Raw genomic sequence first — 22,783 nt, 5'->3', positions numbered from 1 at the left:
TAGGAATTTAACATGCTTTTGCTGAGAAAATATTTCAGAAGATGGGCTCTTACTAAACGCTGTGCAAGAAAACGACAGATGCTTACTTAAAGTTATACGGAAGACACCTGATGAGTTTGTCATTGGTAACCATTTCTCATTGCTCTCCTGTACAGTTTCTAGATTTCTAGTTCTGGAGAGGATACAAACATCCATTGCTGTTTGTCAAGTTGAATATTTAACCCTCAAACAGAAGACAGAAGAATTCCCTTTTATAGGAAGAATAGCAGTTACCAAATATGCAAACACCTTTATCAATAATAAATCTCCCTCATAAATTAACCATGAGACACAATATTGGCAGGTCTTCTTGTTAAATAGAGAAGAGCTAGGTAATGCCATCATTGATTAGACCAGTAGGAAGCAGATGGTTAAATAACACAATAGGAAATGTCACAATCGTTTTAATTTTATTATTGAAACCCAAACTTTCTGTGGCGGTAGACAGATTGTCTTCATTTTTCATCCATAAAACAAGCATCTTGAACATTTTATCAAAAAGAACTTTTTCTTACCCTGGCATTGCAACCAATAAAACCTTTTATGCATGGCAAGTTGGCAGAAACTATTAATAAAATGTCTGTCAACTGCAAATCGCTCTTTTTTTCTTTAGCAAAAAAGGGGGAGAAATCATTAATTACAGTTTCTGTCACACACAAAAGACACTATGATTGTTCTGATGTCTTAACAGCCTGAATTCACCTAGTGACCACCTCTTCTGTGGATTTGAAAAGGGATGGGTCGTCATCCATCTAAACAAAAAGCTGCAGAGCTCGCCGAACACATTGCCTGTGTCTGCCTGGGCAACAAATGTGGTATTTTAGGTTGACTCTGAAAGAAGATTATGAATATGGATAGAATGCAAATACTTCATCTATCTTAATCAGAATACAGGAATTCAAGCTGTTGAGGAAAAAAAAAAAAAAAGACCTTAGAATTCCCATACAAGGAAAGAAATTTTATAGTGCTTATTGAATTTAGAAGACAGAGATTAGAAATGAACTTAATGAATCTGTTCATCAGGAGGCAAGCAACAGACTTAGCAACAAGTGTAGATCAATTACCCTGATGACAAATAAATATAATGAACTTTCAAAGTGGGAAACAACTGTTTAACACAATTTAAGAAGAAAACAATGTATTTTTTTTCCTTTTCTGGGTTTGCTTTGTCCTCCCCTTTCTACCTGATTATTTTTTGCTTCTACTAACCACTTAAAAACCCTTTTCATTTCCCTGAAATGATCTTTCCTCACACAAGCTCCACATAATGGAAAAGAAAGAGCACAACTACATAATTTCTGTAACCAAATATAAAGAGAACAAAAGGGCCAGGAATGACTTATATAGGTTCCTCCTGAATGTGCAACAAGATTTTTTGCAATAACACTGTGTAGAAAGCTGCCAGTTTTCTTTATTATTTCTATTTATCTGCTCCAAATATGTCAACAAAAAGGTCTAGATAGCTGAGTTCACCTGTCTTGGTTCCCCATTTCCTTTCACCTTTAATAAATGCATTTGCTCCAGGCGCTAGCATATTGAAATGCAAGAGATTTCTTTGTTTGTATATTTAAAGAGACTTTTCAATTTAGTGAACTTCTTAATATGAAGACTAATAATTACAACACATCCATGTTACTATGGTTTTTTTAAAAAAATATGGACTATAATTATTTTATGAGGTTCATTCAAGGATATCTTTATGCACGGTGGGATATTTGAAGAGATGAAATAAGTCTAATCTTATAGAACAAAAAGGCTTTATAATAATCTACAAATCTAAGAAGATAAGAATAGTTATAGATTCTTAATCTAAAGTTTATTACAAGTTTCTGTTGTGATATATCTAGATTCAAATCCTAGCACTACCTGTTATGAGCTGTGTGACTTAATCAAGTTGTTTAACCTTTCTGTACCTCAATTTCCTCATCTGCAGAAAGAGGAAGCTACTGATAGATACCTCATATAAGAAATGAAATGATGCAAAGTATGTGAAGTACCTAGAACACTACTTGGACAGAGGAAATGTTACATAATTGTTAGCCATTATTAACTGGTCTATTTTTGTTTGATCTAAAGCCAAAAGTGAAAAGATGTGAACTGCTTAAGAATTCAAAAGCTAAAGCATACAATAGATCACTACTCATTCTTGACTGCTGACAGAATAGGTATAGCAAAAATTTGCGGTGGCTAATGCCTGTAATCCCAGCACTTTGGGAGGCTGAAGCGGGCAGATCACGAGGTCAGGAGATCAAGATCATCCTGGTTAACACGGTGAAACCCCATCTCTACTAAAAATAAATAAATAAATAAATAAAATAATATAAAATGAAAGTAGGAACCCTCATCATGAATGAGCTACTGTGAAGGACTATGCCTTTGGTAGATGGATGGTAAAGAAGACAGTAATGTTGCTACTTATCAAGTGTGTGTTGTTTTCTCTCAGAACAAATGTCTGCAAAAATCTAGCAAGTATCGTGAAATTATCTTGTTACAAAGTTGGAATTCAAGGTAAGAAGTGAACATGCTCTTTCTTACCGTACATATGCATAATTAGATACACATTATTTATATATACATATATATGCCATCTTTATAATCTTTGTTTTAAAAAACCCTATTGAGTAGAATTTTTTATTACCACTGGTTAAAAATGTCATATCACAAGAATCTGGCAAGCATTCAGAACCATTTAATCTTTCATCAAGGCTTAATCAGAAGAGGTTTATATCTCTTTTGTGCATTGTCAAGTATCCACCATAATTTGTCTCCCCCATACTGGACCGACAGATTGAGCGAATAAGCAAAGAGCCGGAACAGTTGAGTGTAATTGCAGTGTCAGCACTGTTAACTGTATTTATGAGAAGAGAGTTAACACTATGACATTAATAATTTCATCAGATTACACATGTTTGCTTGACAAACAAGCAAGCTATTCTCTTTAAATTATCTGTGACTAGTGCTGTTTTCAGCTGGAGAACAGCCATGAATTCCAGTTTAAAAAGAAAAATAAACTCACCAAAACACCATTCAACTTACATTGTTATGTTTGGGGGAAGAAAAAAAATTAAGTCTTTAAATATTTGCGTTGAGCCAGACTTTATAAATCCTGGTTTCCTGTCAATAAGAAAGAAAAAAAATGGTTAGGAACGTACAATAAAAAGGAAGGGCCAGGAAGCATAATAATTGTGTCTTACTGCACTGTAGTTCAAAAATAGCTTCAGGCAGAGACACGAAGTCTTTTAGTTTGCCTTGACTTTTTAAACCACTAGATGCTCACCTGCAGTGGTTTCTGTGATTTGTGGCAGCTTACCAAAGGCACAGGAAAATAAAGACAGTTTGTTACCCTCTAATTTTGGAGGGGCATAACACATGAAGCTTGTACAGCAATCTCTTACCTACATATTTCACTCCATAAGGGGAAACAATAAGAGAGAACATGACATGTATTAGAGAAGTAAATTACAATGTTATACTCTTTGGTCCAATAAACCATTGTGGGCTGTCATGCTCCTGACTACTGAAGTGTTGTTTTATGCTACAGCTTAATCAGCTGAGTCTAGGCTCTGCTTTTGCAGGCCAGTGCCTTAGGCAGCATAAATGCTGTGATTCACACACGTGATCACAGAAGCCTATATGGTGAGATCCACACAATCTGCCATGTAAGTTATTGGCCTGAATGATGGATCTCCTTGCAGTTAATTTAGAAGATAGAATGGGACTTGAACCTGGTTGTTAAAATTATCACAAAACATTGAACCACCTGTTTGTCTTATTTAATAGGAGCATCTTGCTGGTGCTGGTTCTAACAAAGGTAATGTTTCATCATTTGAGCCTAGAATCTATGCCCTTGTGAGAACCCCACAAGCAGGAAGCATCTGTATTTATGAAGCTTACGTGAGACAGCATGATGTGAACCTGAATGCAAAAAGTTAAAAGAGATATATTGATTCCATCACTAGCAAGCCCCAAAACGAAAGCTTACCACTGCTATAAATACGTGCAAAATTGGGTGTCAAAAGAAAGTATTTGGCTTACTTGTTTTAGTAATTCAGATAGCCTTTTCATATTCACTTTCATTATTCTTATGACAGTAGGTATTGTTAATATAACGAAACCAAGAGAATGATAGTGACACATTTTATATTTACATGTACATATGTGTATATACCTAGATAATCTCTGTTTATAAATATATATAATATTACTAGGCTTTCTTGAAAAAATTAATAGTTCTGTTTAGAAAGAATGAATGATATATCCTTGGACTGAAAAAGAAAAAGAATCTTAACTCAGTGTCAGTCACTTAGGAATCATATTGCCAGAGTTTTGTATGGAATGAAGAGGATAAAATATTTACAAAACAAAAAGATAAAACACATTTCCCCACTAAGATGGCTGTTATTAAAACCAAAAACAAGTGTTAGCAAGGATGTGGAGAAATGCGAACCCTTGCCTGTTGCTAGTGGGGGTGTAAAATGGGAGCAGCCACTGTGGAAACAGTATGGTGGTCCTGACAAAATTAGACAAAAAACTACCATATGATCTAGTAATTCCTGTTCCCAGTATATACCCAAAAACATGGAAAGCAGGGATCTAAATAGATGTTTGTACCACAGTGTTGATAGTGGCATTATTTATAATAGTCAAAAGGTGGAAGTAACCCAAATGTTCATCTACAGAGGAATGGATAAACAAAATGTGGTATATACATACAAAGGAATGTCATTCCTCTTCAAAAGGAATAAAATTCTGACCCATGCTACAACATGGATGAACTTCAAAGATATGCAAAGTGAAATAAGCCAGAAACCAAAGGACAAATACTGCAGGATCTCACTTATATAAGAGGTACCTGGAATATAAGAGGTACCTGCTTAGAGCTGCTGTGACTTGAAATTCCATTTTGGTGAGAGCTCGCATTCTGTTTTGCAAATGTGTTGTATGCCTTATAAAGTTTGTATCCTGGTCCAGTCATCGAGGCACAGAGCATGTTTCCACATTAACATCATTTATAACAGCAGGAGGCTGAAACCTAGAATTGAGAAAAATCTGAGTTTTATAAAAAAAAAGCCACAACAAGTTTTTACTTTCTTATATCTACCTCAGCTTTTGTTCTTTAAAATGGGATCAATGTCGTTACATAATTTTCATTAAAATCATGTAAAAAGCACACCACACTGTGCAAAAGATGGGCCTAAATGCTCTGCAAAGATCATTGCGCATAAATCAGATCCTTTCCCTCTACCTGTAGGAGTTTCTGTTCCTGTTCTCAAACAGACAGACTGGTGAGCATGCAGAATTACAGGAAATGCAGAGAACAAAATGGGCAGAGCAACCAAAACTGTGGTGTTTGCATCAAATACAGGTCAAGAGTAAGCTTATTTTCCTATGAAATTAAAGAACATGATGAAACTGGAAAGAGCAAGTCAGACTGGTAGCACCTTTTTAAGCCCAAGAAAGGCTGCCTCATTAAATATGAAGAATTTGGAGGAAAAAGGTGGATTTACACTGAAAAAAGGTTCATTTAAAATTCCATGAGGTCAATAAATTACCACTCAAGATGCCATTTCCCAAAATGTGTCCCGAAGAATGCTTGTTTTAAATGAGGGTCAGGGGGTAGAGGGAAAAACTCCCGTAGTGCAATTGATTTATGCACTGTATCTCAGATGGAGTTTGATAAGAAATGTTGGCCAGGCACGGTGGCTCAAACCTGTAATTCCAGAACTTTGGGAGGCTGAGGTGGGAAGGATCACTTGAGTCCAGGAGTTTGAGACCAGCCTGGACAACATAAGGAGGAGACCCCATCTCTACAAATAATTAAAAAATTAGCCAGGTGTGTGCACAGGCTGAGGCAGGAGGATCACCTAAGACCAGGAGGTTGAGGCTACAGTGAGTTGTGATGGCACCACTGCACTCCAGCCTGGGTGACTGAGTGAGACCCAGTCTCAAAAAAACAGAACAAAACAAAACAAAACAAAACAACAGACAACAAATTATTGAGCTACCAAAGGCCCTGTTAGCTCCTGCAACAAAAAAGATTGCTGAATTTAGCTTAGTCCAGTCTTTTCCAAACTTGTTTGGCCTTCAACCCCTTTCCTCTTCCTCTACACATTCATCTACATAACAAATGTCCAGAGGGCCTCCTCCAGGCCAGTCACTGTTCTAGGTCCTGGGGATTTGTCAGTGAAGAAAACAAAACTCTTCCTTGACAGACTGTGTAATTAGGAGGAAACAGAAAATAAACCAATAGATAAATCAAACCAGAAAATAAATCTTTTATATAATATATCAGAAAGAGTGCAATGGAGGAATATTTTTTAATGGCAAGGGGGAAAAGTTGCTATTTTAGAGAGTGTGATCAGGGAAGCTTCTCTGTTAGGATGATACTTGAGGAACAGGTGAGATATGCTGATTTGGTCAATTGCTGGAGGACCAATGGAAGCCCCAGGGAGTATGAGAGCAATCACCACCTAGGGAGTGAGCCCATCAACACTTTCTCCTGCAGAGAAGGAGACTTAAAATTGATGGAAAGTTCTACAAGGCGGCACTAGCATTAAGCAATTCTAATAAGAGATTGATTTTACCAGTGCAGATAGGGAAATTGCTCATCCTCTAAAAGCAAATTAACTCTTTGGAGCCCCTAGGGTGTTGTTCATTTACTAATTTATTTACAAATTGTTTGCTCCTTGGCCTCTAATTAGTGACATTTTGCATGGTGACCACGTGTTTTGGAAGTGTGCTACTCTCCAGTCCTCCATTTCACATTAATGGTGGCCGTTTATCTCGCTCCTCAAGAGGGAAGCAGAGCGAGGGAGCGGCTGGTCATACCTCATTTGTCATAACCAGAAAAGGATTCATCAAGCTGCTGAGCCACATTGAGAGGAACGATGATAGGGGACTGGCATGTTTGCTGCCTGATTCAATTCTTGATTTCGTAGGAAGGGGCTACATTGATGATTGTTGTAATTGAGATATCCATGATAGAATAATTTAGAAAAGGTAGAAAGTTTATGCTACCTTATACTACCTAAGGACACATCCCATTTTCCATTCTCCTGGTAGAAATATTTTCTGCTTTTAGAGCCAGCTGCATTGTTTGTTGGGTTCTATGCAAAATGAAAACGTGAGATTCCCTTATTTAAAGACAGAAAACAAAATAGTGTTAAAGGTCCTAAAATAGAAAACATTTCTTTTTTCTTTCCTCCCCAATCTCCTTCTCTTGACTTTATTTTGCCTTTTATTTGCTATTTAACATTATTCTAAGAAAACATTTAAGTTATTAGCATGAATTCTATCACTCGGCTTTATATTGTGCAATGCCAATTTCAAATGCAAATATAAGCATTTAAGGCACATGGAATTACTGAAATAACACAATTCATATTATGTAGCTTGTGTATGCATATGTATTTTATTCTCACCAGAACAGTGAAAACCCTCCACAAAACTTAATTGTTTTTGTCTGACTTCTTGATGCATGCATGTTCTACCTTCACTTTCTATCTTACTGATGAGTAAGGAAGACCTTAAAGGGAATAGAGCTGTGTGTTGCCTTATATTTTAGTTACCTTCTATGTTATCATCATCACCCCGACCTCAGTCACAGACATAACACACCGACATTGCACTCACTTTGAGACTCACTGACCTGCCAGTCATTATGGGTCCGCCAGTGTGCTCATAAGGCATCACAAATGTTATATGTGAATGAGGAGACAAGGAACAATAGACACATATATTGCAGGTGTCTTCTCTGCTCCCGTGCATGCTCTATTGTCCCATTAGACTTCACTAACAAACACAAGTTGAAAGAGAAAATGATTAAGGATTTCAAGATAGTGACAGCAATGCATGAAAGCAAGTGCCAGGCCCTACCTGCATGAGGCCCTGTGCATAGGGTACATGCCCATGAGGCCAGCTCTGCCATCTTTTTACAGAATACATAATAGGAAACATAGGAATCACACATGAGGGTACTACCATCTCATAAAGAATGTTCTCAACACTGTTCCTTCATTAATTTTCTAGATGTGCCCCTGACATAACCTTTAGAGGGTGAAATGTTTACCAAGAATATATATTATTAGTTGGAAAATAGCTTCAGGACTTGGTTAGAACAACTAACCTCAGAAAGTCCCCAGCCCACGTGCCTGTCTTTTTTAGGTTCAGTTCAAAGAACTGTTGATCCACTAATGGAATGGCTCATCTGTCTTTGAATGTATGCAGTATCATAGCTCATCTTTCCCTCTTCTTATGCTGAAATCATATTTTGATTAAAGTCGCTGTTCATCCTTCCTTTTAACCACTGACACATTCCTTGTGCATCAAATCCCTGCTTTTCAGAATGATTAAAATCTAGAGTAATGGAGTATGATACTTCCACTGCTAAAATGAATCGGAGATCAATGCACAAAAACACACAGACAACAAGCCTGCCAGTAATTCTGACACCGCGTTAACTGCATCTTAGTATCTAGTGGCCTTTGCTTCTCTTGTCGACAATGTAGCCCTCATTCTTCTCAAGACATACTGTCTTCCATTCATGGAAAATCACTTACAATCACTTCGGAAAAAATACCTAAGTGATACGGAAAAAAAAAAAAAAAAAAAAGCTGCTTCCTGGCACATTCCTTTTACCACTCTATCTGCCATCAGACCTTCTACTGACCTTCTGCCCTATTCAGATCCATGTTTTGTAACTAATGTGGAATATGCAGCATTTTGACAGACTGTTCATACAAATTTACTGTAAACCTGGTGCCTGCCTGCATTGTGGTAGAAATCATATTACCAGATTCCTAACAAGAAGGCTTATGATGTTAGAAACTGTTAAAAACATGAATGAAAAAAGGTCGCTTCAAACAGAGCCTGAGGAGCTAGTTTAAGTAACAAAGCCCTGTTTTCCATCTTTTATGTAAAGCAAATGGATTAACAACAACTGGCACGAAACTGAGCTGACACTCTGACTCGCTGTGCCAGGCAAGCGCTCTATTGAATTGTTTGCACCAGCCATTTCTTGTGTGCAAACAGGAGGAACTTGTTCAGGCAGCAGCCACTCTGAATGGTATGCGAGGATTTAGTGAAATACATGCTCAGGACAGCTTTCTTAATCCTTGCAAGTCTGCCCAACAGAGGGAATTCCAGGGTGACAGACGAAGGAAGCGTCCAAGTCTTTCACTGAATACAGTCAAGTCCAGAAAAGAAAGTTGAAGGGACTTTGTTATATGTTTACTTTATGCTCATCCAACAAATACCGTTGTTAGGAAAAAAAGTTTGATGAATGATGGTGATAAACAGGCTGGTACTACCCACTGATTAAAGTGTCATGATGCCTCTTTAGAAATCAAAGGAGTTATCTTGCTAATGAACTAAATTAGACTGAACTAACATTCATGTTAATAATTATTACTTACAGAGCTAGCTGTGTTAGGAGTGATAATGATAATGTGAAAACTAAATATAATAATAATATTTCTCAGGCACGTATCCTCTAGTTTAAAGAAAATTTGACAGGAACATGCAAGTACCTCAGTGGCCCAATTTTGAGAAATAGAGGGAATTTTTTCATCGTAAGGATGGCAGATTAGGTCCTGGGTGAGTATCGAAAAGAAGGCTGAAAAACAAAATTCCTTATTAGAACCAGAAGTATTAACCTGACAAACACATTCATTCAAACTCTTTAGCATGTGAAATATATATATGAAATACATATGGTACTCATTTTCCCTTAAAATGAGCCATGGTAAAAAAAAAAAAAATTACATTCTCAAGGTTAGAAATAGAGAAGATATGCATTGGCGATAATATTGATTCAAAAAAAATCTGCTGAAAGACTATTATTAGACATAAATTATAGTTACAGTGAAAACTAGGAGCTGCTTTTAATCCCCTCGGGGGTGGAAAGTTATGTAGGGTCCTTTTTGTCATTGTCAAGGTGTAGAAAGAATGAAAAAGACTACGAAAGACTACGGTGTATTTCATTATTAGTACACATGAACAGTGTGAACTCTTCATTATTGGGTTGTCTTTTTCCATAGTCGGTACCTTTTTCAGGCTCCTTCTAAGAAACTATTTGACAAGGAAAAAAATAGCCTTCTTGGTTTGATATGTGAGTATATACAAGTTCACACAGGTTTTCACAAGAAAGTAAATGAAGAGCATGGCCTGCAAGCTTAATCATATTAACTCTGAATACAATCAAAGCTTCAATGTTTAACTCTATCTTAGTACTGAATGTGAATGGAAAACAAAGACTATACTATGAAGATATTTCTTAGTCTTGCAGAAAATTTTTTATTAAATACAAATTACTACCTCTCAAAGTAAAATTTACACTATATCTATAACAATATGAAATATCTTATTTAGCTACAACCAGATACTATTACTTGACTGTTTTGAACATAGAACAAAATCCTCCTAAAATAAGAAATCATAGACAAAATGCCACTGGTACATTGGAGGATGTTGTCTTTCTTTGAATTAAAGCTACAACTGACAAGCCAGGCACAGTGGCAAGCACCTGTAGTTCTAGCTTCTTGGAAGGTGGAGGCAATAGAATCCCTTGAGCCCAGGAGCTCAAGGCCAATCCAGGTAACACACCTGTCTCAAAAAAAAAAAAAAAAAGTGCGCACACACACACACATAGACACATACAAGAAAACCCCAAAGACCAAATATTTCTCAATATACAAATGATTAGCGAGATTAACGATTACCTCTTTAACATGTCAGTTCTCTCAACTATTACTGTTAATAACTATGGGTAACTCACACCTTTATTTTCTTTGTGTAGGGGAAGAAGTGGTCAAAGTATTTTATTTTAAGTTAGTAATCTCACTTTTTTCATCAGAGTTTTTTTGATATGATTCTACTTTCCACATGTTTCTTATTTGCTGCTGTGTCTTTTAAGGTAAGCAAAGTGAGTCAAAAGCAAATCATGTTTCATGTGAATATTGGACTTTGACACTGTTTGGACCAAATTATAGAGAAAACAATATTCTGGAAATCTTTTTTTTTTTCTTTAAACACTTACGAAGTGTCAACATAGGCCTCAGTGAATCAACCAAGCACATTTTTCAAATTATTTCAGTAAAGGGTGAGAAGTTATAAAAACACTTTTTAAAATCTCAACATTTTATAATAGCGTATTCCAATAATGGAATAATTTATTCCATTGTTCCAAACGGTAATGCTCTCTCTTTATCTATTTGTCCCTAATGTATGTCTGTGCAAACTTAGTATGGGTTTTATCTCATCGTGCTAAATGAGCAAATGAGGAGATTTTAAACACGTCTACATTTTAATATGTAAGCCTGTAGCCTGCTATGCACAGTTTATAGTGAGATGTTTCACATCAATTAAAAAAAAGATGAGAGAATGGGTTACTTGAAGAGTTTGTTTCCTTGTAATCAACTCTAAAGAGACCAAGGTCATGTAACAGATTTCTTTTTCTTTCTTTCTTACAGGGAGACTATGTGAATGCAAATTGCTTTATTGGTGAAGGGAATTAAAATTATAAAAAGCCGGGCTTAAAGAAGTGCAAAATCAGGGCTGTGTCGAAGCAGGGACAATATAATTGTGGTATGGATTCCCATATGGGACTAAATTATCTAGATTTTAGTAACGTCAGCAGTTCTGTGTAGTTGCTGGAATGCGGCCAATGTGCCATATTTGCTTCATTTTTAAGATGGTTCTGATTCTACACAATGTTAAATATGCAGAAAGCTAAAATTGTTTGGGTATCTTGGTGGCACTTCTCAGATACATGTCTTTGCATGTCAGAAATTTTATTTGACTATTAAACAGGAAGTGACACCAATGTGACTTTATTTTTCTAAGCAAAATGCCATTTATTATCATTTCTATCTAGGCTATAAAATCTTCCCAGTAGGAGAAAAAAATATCCTTTTCTGTGAGTACATATCAAGGTTGTCTTCCTTTACAGTGTACCATTCAGTAATACTGTTTTGTAGCAACTCAATAAAGCTGATAGTTTTTCTGGGTAATTACCCACAGCCCCCCTGCAGGACAAATTAGCATTCATGACCTGAATAATGCTTACTAGAAAGAGTTCAATGGAATTTACTTAATCAGAATCATTGCTTTCTCTTGGCTAATTTTTTTTTTTTACCTAGTCCTCAACGCCTGCTAATAGCAAATATCTTTCAAGCCAGTGTTTGGTACCTGGTAGAGAAAAATGCAGCAATCTTTAACTTTTGTAATGTATTTGTGAGTCTTGAAAAAATAAATGCATATTTTTTATATCAAGTGTGTGAAAAATTAAGATATCCATCTTCTTTAAAATTTCTAAACTTACATGTTTATTTCTCTTTTTAATGCTTCCTGATTTCAGAAAGACAGAGAGAGATTTTTCATTTTCCAATTATCCCTGAATTGTTTCTCAATTTATTGAAGACAAAGCTAGAGGATTGGTCGTGATTTTGCGATAGATGCTTGGTAATCACCTTGTATTCTTAGGTATCAAAAATTAGGAGAACTTTGAACAGACAATGAGTGTTGTTTTTGACAATTTGATTGATTCTTACTTTGTTCTTGATGATTTATTTAACAATTTTATGATTTGAATCAAAATATATGAAATGTAGATACTAGGGTATTAGAAGAAAGGAGGAGAGAAAGTAATATTCACTGAGCTTCTACTACTTACAAAACACTCTGTCAAGTAAACAGTATATTTTATTAATTCTTGAAATGGCTCAGTGAGGGAAGGACTAGTATCTCCATATTTTTAAAAGAGGAAAATGAGTTTCAGAAGATACTTACTCCAGGTTATACACTCAGCAATGAAGCAGAACCAAGACACGATCCCCAGACTGCCTGAATCAAAAGCTTATACTTTTTTGTTTTTGTGTTTATATGCAAAAATTTTAGGTTTTTAGGAAGGCAAGAAGAAGAAGTTCTAAACCAATTCCCTTGACTGAATCTTTAATTTGGAAAAGACTCCTAACCTGGAAGAGGAAATGTTTCTAAAATGCAGCTGCACATCAATGTCTTTGAAGGACAGCTCTGTAGACAACAACCAAGATCAGAGAGGCACAGCAATGGGGCCGTCCTCTAAAGTTTATTTTAGCTTATTTCTCCCCCCTTCCTGTCATCTTCTGTGAATCTTCACAACCCAGTGGAGTAAAAGGCAGGTGTGAACTGTTGAGACACAGGCTCCCACAATGCAGCATTACTGAGGGTTGGGAAGTAATCCAGTCAAATCAAGCTGAAGGACAAAAGTGTGAAATAAGATCCAAAAATAACAAAGTAAAAGCAGAAAGGTCCTTTGGGGTTTTTATGCACTTAACTCAGTGGAGACACGGAATTTCTATAGGATGGGGAGATTTGTCTGGGGGTTTAGTTCGTATAGCAATCTCAGTTTTTACCTAGGTGGTATCGTTGTTTTGGGTTGCATATTATGTTTGTTTAGAGTATACGTTTATTGGAGGTGACTTGGGGTAAGGCTCTCGGAAGGCTCTCAGAGATTATGTGGGGGAAGTTACGCCCCAGAAAGAAACCTCTAGGCTTTTCCACTGATTCGATTGCATAGTTTGAATGAATTAAAACAGTTCAATACAACTGAAAAGGAAGATTCACTTATTCAGGCCCTTGTGCCTTGCAGTGCTGAACTGAATTTGGTACTTAATTTTCCGGGGGTGCAAAATGGTTATCCCATCTCTAAATCTAAATAAATCAAAATGTTTTTTCAGTTTCGGGGGTTTCAGAAAACCCACAACACATTTTTTGCACAGATTTTCCTTCCAAACACTAGAATATTGCAAGGAAAATTCAATCCATATGTTTCAACTCACTTACAGTTGTATCAAAATCTTGTGTTGCAATTGACATTTGATGTTCATGAAGTTTTCTGAATGCTTCTTATTTGCCTTTAACTCAGAACATAAAGTTGATTTGTCAAGCTTATAAGTATCAAAAATCCCAAAATATTACATTTGAGTTGAAGACAACAAACTTAAAATTCTGCATCAGGCATTAAATTTAATAAAGTTTTTGTCTTACCATCTTACAGTGTTGTGTACTTGCAGATATGCATATGCCTGATGACATGGAGTACAAAGACACAGTATACTTTTGATATTGATATGGTGAGGAGAAAGTGAAATGATAGAAAAACAAGGACACATATTTTTTATTCTGATATTCCTCTGTGATTTAAATATTAACAGCATATTGTTTATAATTTAATGCAAAAAAATATGTGCACTGACAGCCCATATCTAATTTTCTTCTTCTATCCTTCAACAATCTCCATTTAGTTTCTGGCTGGTACTTGGCAGCTCTTCATTTCCTGCCAGTGTGCAGGGAATGATGTATCTTCTGGTCAGTGGGTACCTCCATGTCATCACAAAGACAAGACAACACTGGGAGGAGGAAAGGCAAGAGAAAAAAATAAATCATTTAAACTGAAGCATCAGTGTCTTTGGGATGGTTGTATAAAAGAATCTGCATTTGTTGCTATTAATGCTATTTTAGAGGTTTCTAAAATGATTATGTCCCTTTGTTCAAGGCTAATAATGTGGTTCTGTCTTTACTTAGAACATGATAATGGTGCTTTCCAATCAGAATCAGCTCAGAGAGGAGAATCATGTTCCTAAAGAGCCAGGAACCTCAGGAAAAAAAAAAAAAAGTCTCCTGTTAGCACAAAATAAATAACAGTGTTCTGACATTTGTTTCTGACAGCGTCTATACAAACGGTATAGGAGTGGGTCATTCACTTTGCTATGTGACTTGTATATGTGGGCTCTTTTATAGTTTTCATTATTCTTGTTTTCAATGTTTCTTCCCTTAGAACAAAAATGATGCATGTTTATTGTGGAAAATAAGAAAATGTTTGTAACTGCCGGGCACGGTGGCTCACGCCTGTAATCCCAGCACTTTGGGAGGACAAAGCGGGTGGATCACCTGAGGTCAGGAGTTCAAGACCAGCCTGACCAACATGGAGAAACCCCGTCTCTACTAAAAAAAAATACAAAATTGGCCGGGCGTGGTGGCACATGCCTATACTCCCAGCTACTACGGAGGCTGAGGCAGGAGAATTGCTTGAACGTGGGACGCAGAGGTTGCGGTGCGCCGAGATTGTGCCATTGCACTTCAGCCTGGGCAACGAGAGTGAAACTCTGTCTCAAAAAAAAAAAAAAAAGAAAAAAGAAAATGTAACTAAAAGAAGAAAATATTTCTGAAGCCTCCCTTTCTAAAGATAACTGCTATTTACATTTATCATATGTTCCTTCATTGTATTTTATACAGAAACACTCATGCACTGTATTTTTTATAAATATGAGATTATACAGCACATACTGTCACTGGCAATATAGAGCAATAGAAGATGATGCTATATGTTTTTAAATCTTCTTCTCTTTTGATATGCTATATTTTAGATGGCTGTATGTAGTTCATTGTTGGAATGAAATATTAAATCAAATATTCAAATATAATTATTCAAATGACTGCATGGTATTCCATGGTCAGAATGAACTATTTAATCATCAAAATATTCAAATATAATTATTCAAATTTAATATTTCAAAATTTTAATTTTCAGACTGTCCCAAACACTGGTTACATAAACAATACTTGAAAATAAGATCTTTCCTTCAAATCTTTGCCAGTGTGAATAATTTTTTCCTTAGAATAAATGCCCATAGGTGAAATAACTAGTCAATGTTTTAAGGCTTTTGAAATATGTTTACAAAAATAGCATGCACTTTACTTTTTTTATCTTTTCAGAATGACAATAGATATACGCCTCTGTTTCTATGGCCTTCACTTGATCCCTGTCAGGATAATTGCAAGAGGGCAAGAAGGTTGGGAATGTAGAATACGGTGGGTGGCCAAGAAAGACAATTACACTGAAGAGTACAAAGGGACTAAAATGCACGTCTTGTTCCAAGACTCTTTGTTATTTAGGTTCCTGCATTTTCTTCCTGCATCTTACACAACATCCCCTATCACTCCTGCAAACTATTACCTGACTTATAGTAGGAGCCCTACATGTTTTCCTTGAATAAGGCTAGTTTTATAGTGAGCTCTGATCATCTGACAAAATACTATTTAATTGTAAGAAATGTTTTCAATAATCATAAAAATTCTTGTAAGTCTAACACGGGCCAACTTCTATTTGGAAATGTAATCCTGTGTGAAGTCCCTATGGAGTGCACGGGAATAATGTGAGTAACTAGGGAATGCAATCATTCTGTCCCTAGTTAGGAAATGAGTGAGACAGTAAAGCTAAGTGGAAAAGTGTGTAGACCCTGTGGGAAAAGGTCTGAGTTTACCCCCAACCCCTCCATTCACTAACTTTATGACTTTGAGCAAATGACTCGAGCTGCTGAAGTTTCGTGTCGCCCTCTGTCAGGGGCTTATATACTCCACATGCCATCTCAGTGGTGCAGACACACTATCTTGCATACAGTGGGTGGTTAATAAATAGCAAATACTTTAGCTATTTTTAGACAGAGAAGATGCAAGGTACTCACTGAAGGCTATTTTTAAATGTCTTTAGCCCATTTCAGCCAGAGGTCATATTAAGAATCATGTTCTGCTACAAGTAACAACAAAAAAAGAGTAGCTTAAACTAATAAGTCTTATTTTCTTCACCTACATAATTCCACACCCAGAGGTAGACCTTTTTAGTGGTTATTGGTTTAAGAATGTCAAAACTGGCCGGGCACGGTGGCTTACGCCTGTAATCCCAGCACTTTGGGAGGCTGAGGTGGGCGGATCACAAGGTGCAGAGTTCCAGACCAGCCTGCCCAACATGGTGAAACCCCGTCTCTACCAAAAATACAAAAATTAGCCGTGCATGGTGGTGCGCGCCTGTAATCCCAGCTACTTGGGAGGCTGAGGCACTTGAACCCAGGAGGTGGAGGTGGCAGTGAGCCGAGATCATGCCACTGCACTCCAGCCTGGGAAGAGTGAGACTACATCTCAAAAAAAAAAAAAAAAAGAATGTCAAAACTAAGATGCTTCAGATTAATGTATCGTTTCCTCTCAGCTACCAACATATGGCTGCTGCTACTACTTTTGTCCACTGCTTTAGCCCCATGTCCCCATTTCAGGGAAGGAGAAAGAGGAAGTAACAAGGAGGGAAAGGAAGTAGCCAGGTGAGAAATCCAGAACAGACTGTGAATATCTCATTGGTGACTGCCACCCCTCACTACAAGGAAGTGAGGAAGAGCTGGGCATCTGCTTTTCTAAAGAAAATCAGAGTTACGTTCCATCTGCCAAAGATGCCTTTTTCCTTTCTCTGACCATACCTCTTTCTCTTGTTTGCTTTCTGTTTGCAACAGAGTAGGCTCAGCGTTTGAGGGGAGTTGCAAATCCCACCCAATAATGCTCATCCACCAGTTTCTGTGAATGCCTAAGATTTCAGCATCAGTGAATTAAGCAACCACCCACTATACGTTAAAATGCAGGCCGGGCGCGGTGGCTCAAGCCTGTAATCCCAGCACTTTGGGAGGCCGAAATGGGCGGATCACGAGGTCAGGAGATCGAGACCATCCTGGCTAACACGGTGAAACCCCGTTTCTACTAAAAAATCCAAAAAAACTAGCCGGGCGAGGTGGCGGGCGCCTGTAGTCCCAGCTACTCGGGAGGCTGAGGCAGGAGAATGGCGGGAACCCGGGAGGCGGAGCTTGCAGTGAGCGGAGATCGCGCCTTTGCACTCCAGCCTGGGTGACAGAGCGAGACTCCGTCTCAAAAAAATAAATAAATAAATAAATAAAAAATAAACTGAAATGCATATATCTCTGGGAGAAAAGTTAGCACATTGCTTCATTTCCATACTTAACACCTTAGATAATCAATAAATGCATTGATTAAATTCCCTTAAAGAGAAAATTAATTGAGACTAGGTTTTTAGCTAGGAAGGATGGAGAGTTCAGTGCTGTGTGACAGCCGCTAGCCAGGCAGGCAAGAGTAGGAGCTGTGTGACAGCCGCTAGCCAGGCAGGCAAGAGTAGGAACGCATGAAAGGAAATTAAGCGCAGGAAGGGTAACGAGAGGCTGCAGAGAGGCAGTAGAGGCTGTTAGCAAATATTAGATAAGCACCTCAGAAACAAACACCACCTTTCATAGTGTGTCATGGGAGGAGATCTGATTGCTCTTTTCTCTTTAGTCCTCATCATGTTTGATCACATACAAAACTCTATATTAATACACATCGAACATTCCAAACCACAAAACAGATAACTAGCCCCCCCGTGCCTGATATTCTGTTAGACCTCACTTCAAGCTTCACATTTTGTGAACCCCAATGTGGTAACATTCAGGAGCCACTAACCAGAGAAATGGGAAGTGTGTTGGCTATGCAGGCTACTTCTCAGGTGAAAGTCTTCTGACTTGATGTTAAGATAGCAGAAAGAGATGTTCATCCTCAACATTTGATAAGACAGACAGTGTAGCATTATTGTTCAGCTCATGATTATTAGAGACAAACTGTGGCTTCAAAACCACAGTGACTATGGGAGAGGTATTTAAATTCTCTGTGCCTCAGTTTCTTCACCTGTAAACTGGCCATAATAATGGTATTTAGGCTTGGCATGGCGGAGGAGGTTTCTGTGAGCTGAGATCGTGCCACTGCACTCCAGCCTAAGTAACAGAGTGAGACCGTGTCTCACAAAAAAAAAAAAAGAAAAGAAAAAGGTATTTATCTCTTTAGTTTGTTGTGAAAATTAAATGAGGCATATAACAAGAGCTGCAAACTGTGTCTGGAACACAGAAGTGTTTGCTTTATTATGTTTAAAGCATTCTTTTTTTCTATCTCAGATCTTTTCCATAGATACTAATAATCATATCTTATATTTCTATAGTTTTTTACAATTTCCAAAGCATTTCCCTGTGTATTTACTCATTTCAGGGAGGTGGGTCATTTTTATTATGCCCATTTTACAGATTGGGTGAATGGAGTCACAGAGTTTATGCTCATGCCCAAGGTCACATGGATAATAACAAGGCAGAGACCTAAACCCAGATATTTGAAGACAAGTTCAATGAACTTTGTTATGCCACATGATATATTTGGAAGCAAAAGTTTTGAATCATGGCGAAGTGAACATGTCTCACAGTTGATTCTATTTGTGTGTATTCCTGATTCCCAAAAGCTGAGTCTACCTATAGGTATTGTCCAGTATCCTTGCCTGTGTAGGTGTAAGAACTGTCTGACTTCCTCACTCATATGTAATTTGTTTACTATTCCAGAAGGATCACAATTTATTCCATTACTATTGAATGACCCAGTAATTATACTTCTAGGAAAATACCCAAGAAAAGAATCTTTAGCAGTGAAAGAAAAAAAAAAGTTGTATAACAAATGATACTAATTTAGAGCTATATATAATAGCCAAGGAAGCAACAAATAATCTAAATATTCTTGGAATAGGATCAGTTAAGCAAACTCTCATACATCAACTTAATGAAATAATGATAATGATAATAACTATTATATGTTGAGCATCCAGTATGTGCAATGCATTTTACTAGCTCCTTTCAAATGGCATCTCTTTTGTTTTCCTAAGAGTTAGGCATTACTGTCACCCCATTACACACATAATGCCCCAAAGCCAAGGTTGTATGCCCAGGGTGACAGATATGGCTAATGATTCACCCTTCAACCCTTCTTGCTTCTTTATTGCCAAGGAGCCTGATTCTGTTTGAGAAGAAAGGTACCCAGCACCAGAAGATAAATCAAGAATAGTCCAAGCTGATAAGAGCACTTCCTATCTCCTTGCAAGTAGTAAGTCTAGGGATGGGCATGTGGTATAATTCTTGTCAATAAGATTTAAGAATAAATTTTCTTGGGGCTTCTTGAAAAATCACTTCCTCAAGTCTTTTAAAATTTTTTCCTTTTCCCTTTTTTCTTGCCTTTGAACATTTTTATGAGAGTAGATGATGCAGGAGGCTGAAGCAGCCATTTTGGGATCATGAAGGGATTAGAAGCGAATGATGAGAAGGACAGAGTAAACAAGAAAAGTAATCTAGGCCCCCAGTGACTGCAATTAGCCAACAAGCTACTCTGGTATTGCCTGCTGCCTTTTGGGGGTTTCTTTGTTTGTTTTTTTATAGAAACAATACACATCCTTTTGAGATAAATCACTATTCATCTACTGTTTAGTACTAAAAGCAATTATACTAGGTAGGATTTGATAAAGCTGTGAGTGACATAGAAACACCATCCCCGCCCCTCCACCACACACACACACACACACACACACACACACACACACTAACTTGAACTTAAACACCTTTTAAAGTCACCGATATGGTTTGGCTCTGTGTCCCCACCCAAATCTCACCTTGAATTGTAATCCCCATAATCCCTACATGTAAAGGGAGGGACCTGGAAGGAGATGATTGGACCATGGGATGGTTTTCCCCATGCTGTTCTCGTGATAGTGAGTGAGTTCTCACGAGATCTGATGGTTTTATAAGTATTTGACAGTTCCTCCTTCACACTCTCCTGCTTGCCTCCATGTTAGACATACCTGCTTCCCCTTCTGCCATGATTGTAAGTTCCCTGAGGTCTCCCCAACCATACAGAACTGTGAGTCAATTAAACCTCTTTCCTTTACAAATTACCAGTCTTGGGTAGTTCTTTAGCAAGGTGAAAACTGACTAATACAGTCTCTCTCATAAAAAGTCCATGATAGGCAGTATGGCACAACTATGGCATTCCACCAAGTCCTGAGAGACCCAAGCTTTTCCAGCTTTTCATTCCCCGATCTCAGGACTGTGCCCACCACAGGGACTAATATGGCTCCTTGATCTCTCCAGCCTTTGTGTATGCATTCCAGCCAGCAGAAAGGAGGAAGGGGCAAAGAAGAACATATGCCCTCACTTTTAAAACAAGCCAGAAAGTTTCACATACTATTTTATTCACATCACATTGAATAGAACTGCTAGCTGCAGGAAAAGCAAGGAAACATCATCTTTATTCTGGAAGGTCATGTACTCAGCTAAAAATCAGTGATTCAATCAGTGGGGAAAAAAGTGAAGAACATACAGAGGGAAACACATGCAGTTGATGAATCCATGTCTGTCTGAGTTTAAAGCTATGCACTTACTGCTACATTCCACTGTCTCTTGTGGCTAATTACACTATATAGTGATGTGGAAAACGTTATATTATTTTCCATCCTTTAAAACTATTCACAATTAAAATATACTATAAAAAGAAAAATGCTTTTAATATGTTATACAGGATAAAATTATATAATATATACAGATAAAATTATGATTTCAAAAGAGTCAAAGGAGTGGTTGTATTTGAATTTAGGAACATGAATGAATCACAGATTTCTTCCTATTTTTCTCTATTCTGAAGGCTTCTTTAATAAGGAAGTAATCATTTTGTAATAAAAATATCTCATACTTACCTATATATCATGTTAAAATCATAGAAACTACTCAGTCACTGAACCTTTTTATATATAACCACTAAGCAGAGTCTGTAAGTGGTGGATTTTATGTAGAAGAAAAATGATAAATAGCATGTCATTTGATGCTTCATAATTTTTGGTTTTTAACTTTCTGGGTCACTGATTTCTCAAAGAGTTTTCATTCTTTCCACACTTTAGTTAGGTGATTGAGGAAGGTGTCAGGCTACTGAGACATGGGAGAAGAAGATGTGGAGGAATTAAATTATTCTTTTCTTTTGACTGAGTATACAAAACACACAGTATGATTTTGTAGTCCTTCCTCTGTGTATATTAACCTCTGTCTGCTGTAGGCAGTATTGAGAAGATATTGTCATTGGCATCTAAATGAGATACATACTTGTATAATAAATGTATTTTTTTTGTTTTAAACGGAGTCTTGTTCTGTCACCCAGGCTGGAATGCAGTAGTGGGATCTCAGCTCACTGCAGCCTCTGCCTCCTGGGTTCCAGCGATTCTCCTGCCTCAGACTCTTGGGTAGCTGGGATTACAGGTGCACACCACCACACCCGGTAAATTTTTGTATTTGTAGTAGAGATGGGGTTTTGCCATGTTGGCCAGGATGGTCTTGAGCTCCTGACCTCAGGTGATCTGCCTGCCTCAGCCTCCCAGAGTGCTGGGATTACATGTGTGAGCCACCGCACCTGGCCATAAATATACTTTTATATGTACTGATTTAATAAAATCAGTGCTAGGAATTGATGGAATGGTTAGAACCAAGAAACTTGAAAAAAAAAGGGGGGGAAAAGAATTGCTGGTTGATAGTGATTAAGGAATATATTGAGGGTGCTGGAAGAAACATTACTGGAGGAACATTATAAATATAACACATCAGTTCAAGAGCTCTTCTTCTCCATTTGGTGAGTGCACATGCATTGTTAGCTTATGTGGCACTGGGAGGGCCAGCAGCACAAATCAAGGAGGTGTAGAATCCCAGGATTGTCTTGTAGTATAGGTGATGCATAGCTTAAGAAGTTATGTTCTGTATGTGGTTTAAGCTATACTTTTTCTGTCTTTAATATGTACTTGCTTGCTGACTTTTTAGAGGAAAAGGGACAAAAACAACATTAAAAATGATTTAAAACAGTGAAGTTAAATGTAATTCTAATACGACAGATAAAAATCTATATTTTATCTCTTAAATTATTAGGATGATAAAGCTAACTCTTGCTTGCTTGATTGTTTTGTATTCATTATCCAGTCCAATAAATTGAGTGTACAAATTTTACTCTTACTCAACAAGAAACCTATGGCTCATTTTTAGTACTTCACTTTTTTTTTTTTTTT

General features: G+C 37.2%; 2 long non-coding RNA genes across 2 annotated transcripts in view; one reads left to right on the top strand and one right to left on the bottom strand.

Annotated features, from left to right (window-relative positions):
- Positions 1-22,783, top strand: part of LOC105521818 — a 401,150-nt gene that overhangs the window by 196,921 nt on the left and 181,446 nt on the right. The gene's annotated exons all lie outside the window — the stretch shown is intronic.
- Positions 13,105-14,441, bottom strand: LOC105521816. Its single transcript, XR_001003334.1, has 3 exons — positions 14,065-14,441; positions 13,861-13,937; positions 13,105-13,270 (listed from the first exon to the last, which is right to left on the bottom strand). It is a non-coding gene; the product is annotated as an uncharacterized LOC105521816 (long non-coding RNA).

Source organism: Colobus angolensis, unplaced genomic scaffold, assembly GCF_000951035.1.
Source record: "Colobus angolensis palliatus isolate OR3802 unplaced genomic scaffold, Cang.pa_1.0 Scaffold41, whole genome shotgun sequence".
NCBI classification, from domain to species: Eukaryota; Metazoa; Chordata; class Mammalia; order Primates; family Cercopithecidae; genus Colobus; species Colobus angolensis.
Note: the sequence above shows the minus strand (reverse complement) of the source record. Positions and strands in the feature narration are given on the sequence as shown.